The sequence below is a fragment of the Dermacentor silvarum genome, chromosome 2 (genome assembly GCF_013339745.2).
Source record: "Dermacentor silvarum isolate Dsil-2018 chromosome 2, BIME_Dsil_1.4, whole genome shotgun sequence".
In the NCBI taxonomy this organism is placed as follows: Eukaryota; Metazoa; Arthropoda; class Arachnida; order Ixodida; family Ixodidae; genus Dermacentor; species Dermacentor silvarum.
In genome coordinates this window covers 188,077,535-188,088,238 of record NC_051155.1, presented here as the reverse complement: position 1 = coordinate 188,088,238, position 10,704 = coordinate 188,077,535, and positions in this window count along the sequence as shown.

Sequence of the window (10,704 nt, the reverse complement as noted above, 5' to 3'; positions counted from 1 at the left end):
GCAAGCAATTAGCGAGCAAGTAATCACGGGAGCAAATAAAGAAATGAGACTTCGGGCTACGTCCGCATCCTTGCGTGACGCTACAGAACCCACGATCCTGACATCAGAAATTTTTGCTCCTCGCTGCAATTATCACGCGTGCTGTCCGAATACGAAGCGCTCGCACACCAATCCTTATCAAAGGTAGGGAGCCTACATGCAAACGGCGTTGCACATAGGCTCCCTAATCAAAGGCGTTACCCAACGCCACCGTATGTACCTATGGCATCGCGATCGCTAATGGCAAGACTAATGCAATTAATACTACAAGCTTCCGGATCTAATTTGTCCTGTAGATTGTTTTTACGGTGCCTCCTTTTATGGGACCTCCTCCTGTATATTACATGTTGCAATAACTTCGTATGTAGTAATAAAATTTGATTCTGATTCTGAATGTCACCGTGACACTGAGTTCTGTAGCAATTTTTCGTGCACAGAGCGCTGTCGCAGTTCATCTGGGCGTACCGCTCTTATTTGTGTCGTCGTCTACGTGCCTTTTTACCTTAGAATATGCTAAACCAACACGCCCAGTTTTCCACCCTAAAGCGAATGGAGGTGAACTTAGCGCACCCACCGCTAGATGGCGTAGCATGTGCCGAGCATATGGCTGCAGTACAAGGTTCACATACAAGACGCGTTGTGGCACTCGTAATGCGGTGTCACTAAATTTCTTGAAGGCTAACAGCGATCGCGAGATTGGTTCTACCAGAATTTCGTTTCATTCCTTAACGGTGACCAGCAACTTTTAGCGTGTAGTAAGCATCGGCATACCGATTATACGATGTCTGTCGGAGGAAGAACCACATGATACGAGGTGACGAGAGCTTCTTTCTCGCGTTTGCCCAACCCACAAGGTTGCCGGAGAGAAATGTGGGACATTTTGCGGGGGAATCTTGCCTCTGTTTAGCCTCAAAATGTGCCTTTGCCTGAATGCAAAGGAGGGCGACGCGCTTTGCTTGCTCGGCTGCGTAAACGGGGTCATAGTTGCCGATGCAGAGTATATATAATGCGAAGCGTCAGGGGTTGGCCCTCGTGACTGGTGCGCACGTAACGTATGGTTTGCCGCTTCGCCGTGCGTCTTAATAAATTCGGTGCTCTGCCAATGACACGGTCGTCGGCGACGGAAGGAGAATAACGTGGAATGGAGTATTTAACGCTAAACGAATTCGTAGTAACAACGTGTCATTAGAGCGATCTACCATCGTCATCATTCTATTGTCATTCAACTGTCATCATGCCATCGTCATCATTATGCCGTCGCCATGCCATCGTGTTCGTTTCACCGTAGGATTGCCTCCATCGAACTGCGAAATTGAATCCAAGGAGTAGTTACGTGTAAGTCATGTCTGCTTGGCAGAAATGCTAAGATTAGCGCCATTTCAGAGATACTAGCTTCTCAAATCACCTAATACGTAGATTTTACAACGACGATCTACCCGAGCTGCTGGAGGCACGCTTTAGTGAAACTGTTAGCTGGAAAGCCCACATATTTTGTAGCACACTTTAAGGCGGGATATCTCGAAAGTAGTTATAGCTATACTATTTGGGATGAGCAAACGTGCGTTCACTACTGGTCGATTTCGATGTCGTAATCGGAACGTGCTCACTGCTGGGAATGTTTAAAATGTTATTAAGAATTATTTTATTATTTACATGAACATCGTGATTACGTGCAAGTAATGTTCGCCGCTTCCACAAATACGCCTGAAAAGACCGAACAGCGCTCTACAGATTGTTTTGAAAATCTGTTCGAACTAAGAAAAAAAAAGTATGAAGTATCAACCCCGGTTGCTATCCAAGTATGCGTTTAGCATGCTTTTGTAGGTGGTTATCTGTTGCAGTATATTCCGGGTGCGTGGAGGCGACACCCAGTACCTCACTCTCCTTGTCTTTTGAACGCGGCGACGCCGCAACACAAAGAAGCACACCGTCATGATTATGATCACAGTGGCAACGAAGTCGTCATCATTAGCTGGCATGACTCACCTTAATAACGGAGGCCGAAGAACTTAAACACAGCGCCGATATGTTAATCGAAGGAAAAAGCGCGCGACATACACGTAGAGTAAAAGAGAGAAGGCAAGATTTTCATGCTGTCACGTGACTGCCGCAGCGGCACACCACCAGTCGGTGCTGTCGCATTGCCGCAGCAGCGTTTTATCGCCGCTGCGCGCCGCGTGCGTTTTTCCTATATAGCTGTGGCTGGGGCCTTAGACTGCACTATCATCGGGATCGGCCCACGAAAATGGTTACATAGTCGCAAGAATCGCTGGTTAGTTCCCAAACAATGCTAAACTCATTTAAACGTTGGTGTACCAAATAAGAGCTGCCTCTTGTGATTTATCACGGCATACTTAGTTGTTTCTTTGTAAACCCGCTTTGTTGTCTGACCTCCAGGCTTCAGTAAAGACTATCTCTCTGTCACTTTCTCTTTCGTCATGGATTTTACTGGTGGGTCAGCCTTCTCTTATAATTCGATTTTAACCAGCATTTGCGAAGGGTGCATGGAAACTCATGCCAACGTATTACCGTTCTGAAAATGTTAACTAGCTAACGAGGGGCTTAGTTGTCTGAATAACTAAACACAAACACACACACGCACGCATGCAGGCACGCGTGCACGCGAAGCGGCTGTATGAACTGTACATGGGCTGCCGTGCTGAAGCTGACTGCGCCGAGCACGGGAAATGAACCCAGGGCTTCCGTGCGACTTCTTGCGTGCCTGCAGGGTTGCAGCTGTTACTGCTGTTGCTATTGAGAAAGACGCCGCTAATAAAAGCATATTCTTTTATTCTCCCTAGGAAATCACGCACGGCAGGAAACGTACTAATGGCCTTGCCAGCGCCGGAGCAGTGCTGCCGATGACACAAGGCCACTACGTCCCAAAGACGCCCTACTTTCTCGATTACATTCGGTCGTATTGCGTGACAATTGCACCCAACACTCACGCCAAGTAACTATTTATTTGTTAATTATTCGCAGCTACATGCAGGGACCGGAAAGCGTTGTTTAAGCTATTTCTCACTGTCCATATAATAACAAGTTATAGAGATCATTCAATGTCGAAAGGCCTTGGAAGGAACCATCATAGACATATGGCAATAAAAGGTAAACAACACCAACGAGGAAACAAGGACGAAGAGAGCAATAAGAAAAGAAAATAATTATGCGCTTCCAACTCGCATGTTAGAATCTATGTGAAGCGAAGCTTTAGTGAAGTGGGCAATTAAACCCTATACAACTGACGGCGATGTGTAAAACTGTCTTTACTTTCATACTATGCAACGTGTACTCTCATACAATGTTTATGTTCATGCGCTGTACCTCTCACAACCTATTACAAAATCCAAAAAATCAAATCAGGTGGACGCATGCACAGTGTGAGGATTCTACATGTCACGAGGATGATGAACCATGTACGATGCGTGTCGAGGGAAGAATAGCGACGACATGTGTATGCACAGATAATTACGGCACATATCTAGCTACATTTAACAATTATTTACCTCTTGTGTCCCAGTGACACGCACCCACTCTCGATGTTTGGCAAAGAAGGGGAACACGTACGCCTAGTGGCTCGTTTCGAATGACTGAAAAGAAAACACATCAAGTACATCAAAGCATCCGTTTAATATAATGCGCTATTCCACCGGGAGGTCGGTGTTGCATTAGAGATAGCTATGAGACGACATTGTGCGTTCAGGTTTTATGTAGAAAGTTATTTCTTAATGCTTACAACCGAGGTGCGCGTACTGGCGCTGCTTTGTCCGGCATACAGGGGACAAATAAGGCAGTTCGCTGTTCCATTCGGCGTACATGTAACATTTGTAAATATGTATATCCACAAATATATCGGCCGAGATACTGATTGACAGAGCAGCAGAAAGCAGCAACAGCAGCCACGCCAAACTCTGGAGGGTAGGAGAAAAAGCGTCGTTGAAAAAAAAAAAAAAAAAAAAAACAGCTTGCGCTGCCCCTTTGTTCTTGTTCATCTTTCTGCTTTCTTTCCAAAACGCGGCGACTCTCTCCTAACGTTCTGCTTGTAGGAAAACAAACAAGCATGCAACCAACTGACCGACAGAAATGAAGAAACAAACACGTAACGTAAAAACTGGCATGACAACGCTGTAGTGAAATATTTATGTAGCAAGCTCTGGGAGATAGGGCCCGGAAACAGTGCTCTGGATACGCACATTTTTCATAGCTCCTCGCACTTCCCAATTTGCTACCCATTTGAAAAATTAACCGGACAAATCTTCATGCAAACATCGCCTTCCATTTTTAACATCCTTACAATACTAATCGCAATCATTGCATAGCTTAAATGCATTAAAGAGAAGCAGGCTCCCATTCGAGGCGTAGCACTTGTACTTTACTGCCAGCTCACGCATCAAAAGTGTGCCGCTCGTGTGATAAACGAAGTTTAATGAGGAACAGGCACATGCACACAACGAACGTGTGGGCGGATCGTACAGGAATAAATGACGAGCACGTCAAAGAACATGGCGCGGTTCAGGCTTATAGGACGAGTTACCAATTTCATTAGTGATTGTGCGCATTCATCCATTTTATTTATTCAGACTGTAAGTCCTTACGGACTTACAGTCTGAATACGCCTGGACTTACGCCTGGACTTGCAGGCGTGGATAGTCCTTGAGAAAAAAATCCTTTCATATTTAACGTGTAAGCTGTCTAGACATTAATTTCATGACTCCAGAAACCTATTATGGGTTAGCGTTTTATTTACGTTAACTGCCCACTCTAGGTTAAAAAAGTTATTGAGTGTTGCTCCAATTTGGTCCATGGTTGCTCCGAGCATGTACTTAGCACAAATGACTTTCTGTTAGAGCACCCCTTTTGTACCCCTTTCATTTTCTTGCTCCAATTAGCCTCAGTTGAATATGGGTTACAAGGTTTCATCTACGTGTAAACGCGTCATACTAAAGTAGCGTCACATACGTTTCTAATACCTAATAGGACTTGACACGTTACAAGACTGAGAAGCGGGCTGGTTTGTTTCTGCTGCTTGCATTCACATTGGCAGCGCAAGCGCAAGAAAACCAGTGGACAAAGAAAGAAACAAAATGAACTGGGCAATCAATGGTTGACTAGTGATCAACGCTGGAAATAGATTCAGTAAAACATACCGAGGCAACCATGGAATACGTGACCTGAGGCCTTTGACAATGTAATGGGATACCGATTAACTTTCTGCTTCCATGGAAAGTGATAAGAATGGGCGAGCCAGGGTGGCTATTGTAGGCTTGCAAACACTGGTTTTAAGGTGTCCAGTAATTGCCAGGTGTCCAGCTGTTATTCTACAGCTTAGTCAGAAAAATGTGAAGAACACTTCGGTGACTTGCCGATCCTGCTCTGGAAATTTATTGGGAACAGATGGAGAAAGAGAGAGAGAGATAAATTCTATTTCTTAATGAATATTAGTCAGTGTCATCGCTGTCGGCGTGCACATAAGTCCGTGGTCTTGGTGGAGAGCCATTTCTCCGGATCTATTGATGTTTTTAATGTGGGGGACCAGAGTGGCCACAGTTTATAGGCCAACACCACCTAGATAGCACAAGGCCTACACACTCCGATCTATGATATCATGCTACCTGGCCCTAAATTTCCATTGCCAAGGCTGGCGTGACAAAAGCGGTGACGTCAAAATCACTGATGCTTACGCGGGAGCATCCCCATTAGACTCTATGGCAGTCGGGCCAGGTAGCATGACGTCATGGATCGGAGTGTGTAGGCCTTGTGCTGTCTAGGTGGTGTTGGTAGGGCGCTTCTCTTGCGGTGGAGCGGTCCAGCTCTGCCAGATGTAGCAAAGGGAAGGGGGGATGTTCGATCGAATTAAAAAGGGCGGAGAAGAGAGTACCCTGGGGCATTCCCAGTAAGTATGGAACGCTTTGAGGTATTTGCGACATACTTGACCCTCTCGTCTGCCACGTTTGTTCTCAATTATGCGGTGTTGGATAGCATCTTTGGGTAGTGTAAGTGTTTAGGCCTGGATGATTAGTACAGCTTCCCCTCTAGCGTATGTTTGCAATGGGGATGGTAAGAGGAGCCTGTTGTTTTCGTATTGAACCGATTATGGCTCTGACACATCTGGGGCAATAGGTCTCAAGCAGTGTTGTACGGAACGGTGTTCCTGGAACTAGTTCCTTTTCGGAGAAACGGAGGAATGCCACCGTTCCATTAAGGGTCGGTGGAACTGTAACGGTAACTTGTTACATTTATGAAGGAACGGCCGAGGAAACGGCGTTCCTTCTGCACACGTTCCACGGCATTGAACAGACGCACGCACGTATATACGCAACACATCATGCGACCACGTGAGGCGCTAAGAACTACCGCTTGCCTGTCACGTGACTTTGGGGCATTTCTTTTTCGTGAGTTCTCCGTTGTGTTTTTTTATTACTAGACTTCAAGAGAGTCACGTGACGCTCCCTCCTGTAGTTTCTTTTCCTCATGCCTGCCTGCCGCAAAGGAACCATGACGTCAGGATCGCAGCACCACTCGAGGGACTTCGCTGCGGATGGAAAGTTTCCAGTCCTCACGTCCTCACGGGCACCGAACCCTTCCAGCCGAGGCACAGGATGAGCTGTCGCGGTACTAGCTAGTACCAGTTGACTACCCGCTGTCGCAGATGAAGAACTTCGAGGAATTGAACCACCTTTTCCTCATGTACAACACGGCAGTGCCCTCAAGCGCTTCGGTGGAACGGCTCTTCAACATTGCCAACGAACTGCTGACGAAAAAATCACCAGTCCTTCCCCTGGAGAGAAAATGGGGGTAAGCGAAGCTTGTGGCAAGACCACGCTGTCGCACGCGTTCTACTTCGTTTGACCTAAACTCAGGGTCCGCGGCTCTTCGCTGACGTTTCGCCTGAGCTACGGAAACCCTCTCGTTAAAATAGGTGCGTCGACGACGAGCCTTTTACCGAGCCAGTTCGCGGCGCCATCGCTCAAACGCAGCCTGCTCCTCGGCGGAACGCACCACGCGTGGCCCTCCCATCAGGACGCCGAAACTAATCTGAGGCGAGGGAAGCCCGGCGGAGCGTGCGCCAAGCCCCTTTCCTTTCCCTCCCCGTGACACACCAAACGACCCTGATTGGTCGAGCACGTCACGTGATCTGGCGCCCGCACAGCTTTCCCCGCACCAGCTCTACTCTGGGAGCGGAGCTGAAATGTGCGGCTCCGGCATGAGCCCCACGTGATTTCTTTCTTTTTCCTTCTTTCTTTCTCTCTCTTTCTTTCCTTCCTTCCTTCCTTTTCTTCTCCCTGGCTCATACGCGCATATCCGATGCGGGTATGCGCCACACGTGATTTTATTATCGTTAATCGTGACGTAACTGACGAGCATGTGATGTTATTGATGTGATGACCTATTAGTCATGTTAATCATACATTCGTACCCTTCCATGCCACTTTTGGTATATACCAAGGGAACGAGACGTGAGTTTTCGACACGTTTTCGAAAGGGTTTTAGCATGACACCATCAGCACCACCACCGCCAACACTTGTGAGGCAATACAAGCTTCGCTTGAAAAACGGGTTCGTCTGTCAGGCACCAACATCGAGATGCAACTCCTGCTGAGTTCAAACAAGGGGCTTAACCAAGTTGCGAATATGTAATCTGGACATTTTTTTCCCACTCATACTGCAATATTGAATTAGCATTCATTAAACGCCTATGTATTGTTTCTTTCGATGTGGTTTCTTGTACAAGAAATTTAATTATATTGGTGCATGTGAGTAACTTTCTATTTGGGCATCTGAAGCGAAGTATCCTGACTGCACATTTGAAAACCGAAGTGGAAAGCGCCATATGGTTGCACTTGTAATAGACGAGTACCAACGTTGCAGTTAGACATGTCTGGAGTATGTCCCGTGCTCCCTGAAAAAAATTCTTATAGGAGCGTTTCTTTGGATTCTTTTTATTTGCAGTAATCTGCTGCCGGCGATGTTCAAATTCGTATAGTATACGTAGTTCGATGTGAGTTTTAAATTGCTCATTTTATTTCGCCTCAGGATTTTCCGACACTATATTTTAACTAAAGATTCATAAAATGTAACGTTAACGTAACGACACGTTCCAATGTGTCGAAGTGTAACGGGAACGCGCTTCTTTCGCATTAAAGGAACTTGTAACGGGAACTCGTTTCAATATTTGGAAGCAACGAGGAACGAGATTTCGTTCCTGTTTTAGAGGAACGTGTACAACACTGGTCTCAAGCCACTTCATAAGGTTGCTCGGTGCCTTGGGATCGAGCGCTTTGGATCGAGCACATTCGGGATCGAGCACATTCCCGAACTTTGCGGAGAAATGCATTGGCGTTCCAGCTATTTTTGTGCTTCAATGCATAAAACGACGTTTTCTTAAGAAAGTAACTGGCACGCCAATGTATTTATCCGCAAAGCTCAGGAATTAATATCTCGAAACTGATGTCATTCTCAAAATTCGTTCCAAGTGGATCCGCCTTGCGAACTCCACGGCTAGAATTGGTAGATTGCAATATATGGTAATTAGTTAACAACTTAATAGTGAGTTTTTGTTAATTACTCGAGTATGCATTTCAATTATTTGTGCATGTAATGTCCGCCTCTTCGAGTAGGCCAGTTTATGAGCTAGAATTGTGCTATCTGTCACAGGTAAACTTTAAATTTTTTTGAAAGTGTTCGCTGAAACACCCTGTATATGTTATATTACTTCTGCTTTGCCATGTACATATGCCATTTTCCGTTTGTATTTTTCTGCACATCCATGTTGATGTTTCCTTTCGTTATTTGCCCCACCTGCATGGGCCTTTAGGGCCAGTGGTATTCTCTAAATAAATAAACATCTTCCCGTGGTCGGCGATATTGTTTTATTTTCTGCTACATTTTTATTTTTATTGTTATATCAGAGTTTACAACGTTAAGACCACGTGAACCTCCATTTCCATTTTACGTGTTCCAGAACTAAGGGGTAATTGAAGCTCCCCCTTACCCCCTTTCCCCAGCACAGGGTAGCCGGCCGGTCTGAGAACTGGCTAACGTCCCTGTCTTTCTGTCTATTCCTCATTCCTCCCTTCCTGTTGGAAGCGCTGACAGAGGCGTTTACAGTAAATGCAGTCAACCTGTATTCTGATTAACAGCCACAGAGCCGAACACAGTTTCCATCGATACCACACATTTTCCACCGCAACGTTCCCGCGTTTTCCCCCGCTTGCTTCCGACATATCAAGTATACGCGAGGAGTGCGAATGTTGGAGCCAAGCTAAAATATTTAAACAACATGCAAAGGAGACGTAAACCCGACAGCTTGTTTGGAACAATGTAATTTGAGCCGCGGCGCGCATATATTAAAGGAATTGTGCGCCGAGAGCGAGGCACGGCGCCGCTGCCACCACTTTCCACATTAATGAAGACGTGCGCTTGTACGGCTTAGCGCTTAGCCGTTCTGAGGGTAACCGCGTCACGAAGTTGTCTGCTCAAGTTTCTTTAAACGCTGTTTTCATGCCGCAAAGTTTCTGCCGCACAGTTCGCTCGCTGTCAGGAAGTTTACGACGTGGAACCTGAGACAAATATGGCACTTCAAAGAAAATACTGACGTGTCACCCTTTTTCCTCTTTGCATGTGTTTCTTTACTTCATTCTGTCTGCTTGCGTTCTTTTCCCCCTTACTCTTGAAACAATCTAAGCGACTTCTTAGTTACAGCGCCTCGGTGCCGTTGTTTACGGCAAGTCTGGAAAAAATACAGCAATGCTGAAAGCTGAGAATACGCGAAACTAACATTACCGAAGCTTGCAAACACTGATGAAAAATATTTTCGAAGTTTGTCGATCCACATCCTGAGAAAACAAAATGAGGGAGAGCTTAATTGCTCAAAGCTTTCGCTGCACAATTTCGACGTGCGCTAAACAATTCCCAGTTGCCCTTGGCGGTCTCGCAACAAAGCCGTCTCTGCGCTAAAGTGAAGCTGCCACGGACCTTGTTAAGTAACAGCAGTGGCAAGGCCTGCCTCAAGGCGATCAGTATTTCATGTATGGCTTCACTTGGAACTCCACGTCTATCTCGTGATCTTGCAAAAATTACAAGAGGTCATGCTAAACAGTGAAGCACACTTTTCCTAAATTACTCGCCGTTTGCCCTTTGTAACAGCGATTGTGAAGTAAATGCTGCTGCGTTTTCGAAAAAGCGGTGTGTGTGTGTGGCATGGACGCTTAATTATCAAACCGCTTCTGTCTGCCTCTTCAATTCTTAATTTTTTTACACTCTTAAATATAGTTAGAGAAAGCTTTATTCCACCCTCTTCCGCAATACTGGGCAAGAAATTTCAGAAAAGCTTCAGGATCAAGTTTGAAACTTTTAAACTTCTTGATCAGCACATATGAAATTGCAATTGCGCAAATAGTACGTTACACTTGTTATAGCGGAAAAAACTGATGCGTTGCACCATTTTCTTGAGAATATCAATACTTTGTGGGTAAAGCATTCGCACTCCCGACGTAAAGAATGGGAGGTAGTGGAATTGAACGCTAAATTATTACGGTACGGAACGTTTGTCCGCTACAACCACCATTTGCTGTTTATACAATTGAGAGATTTTTTTGTTGTGCAGTTGTCAACACAATGCGTTATGATTTTACCGTTTTTGAGAAATCACAAAAGAAGAAAACA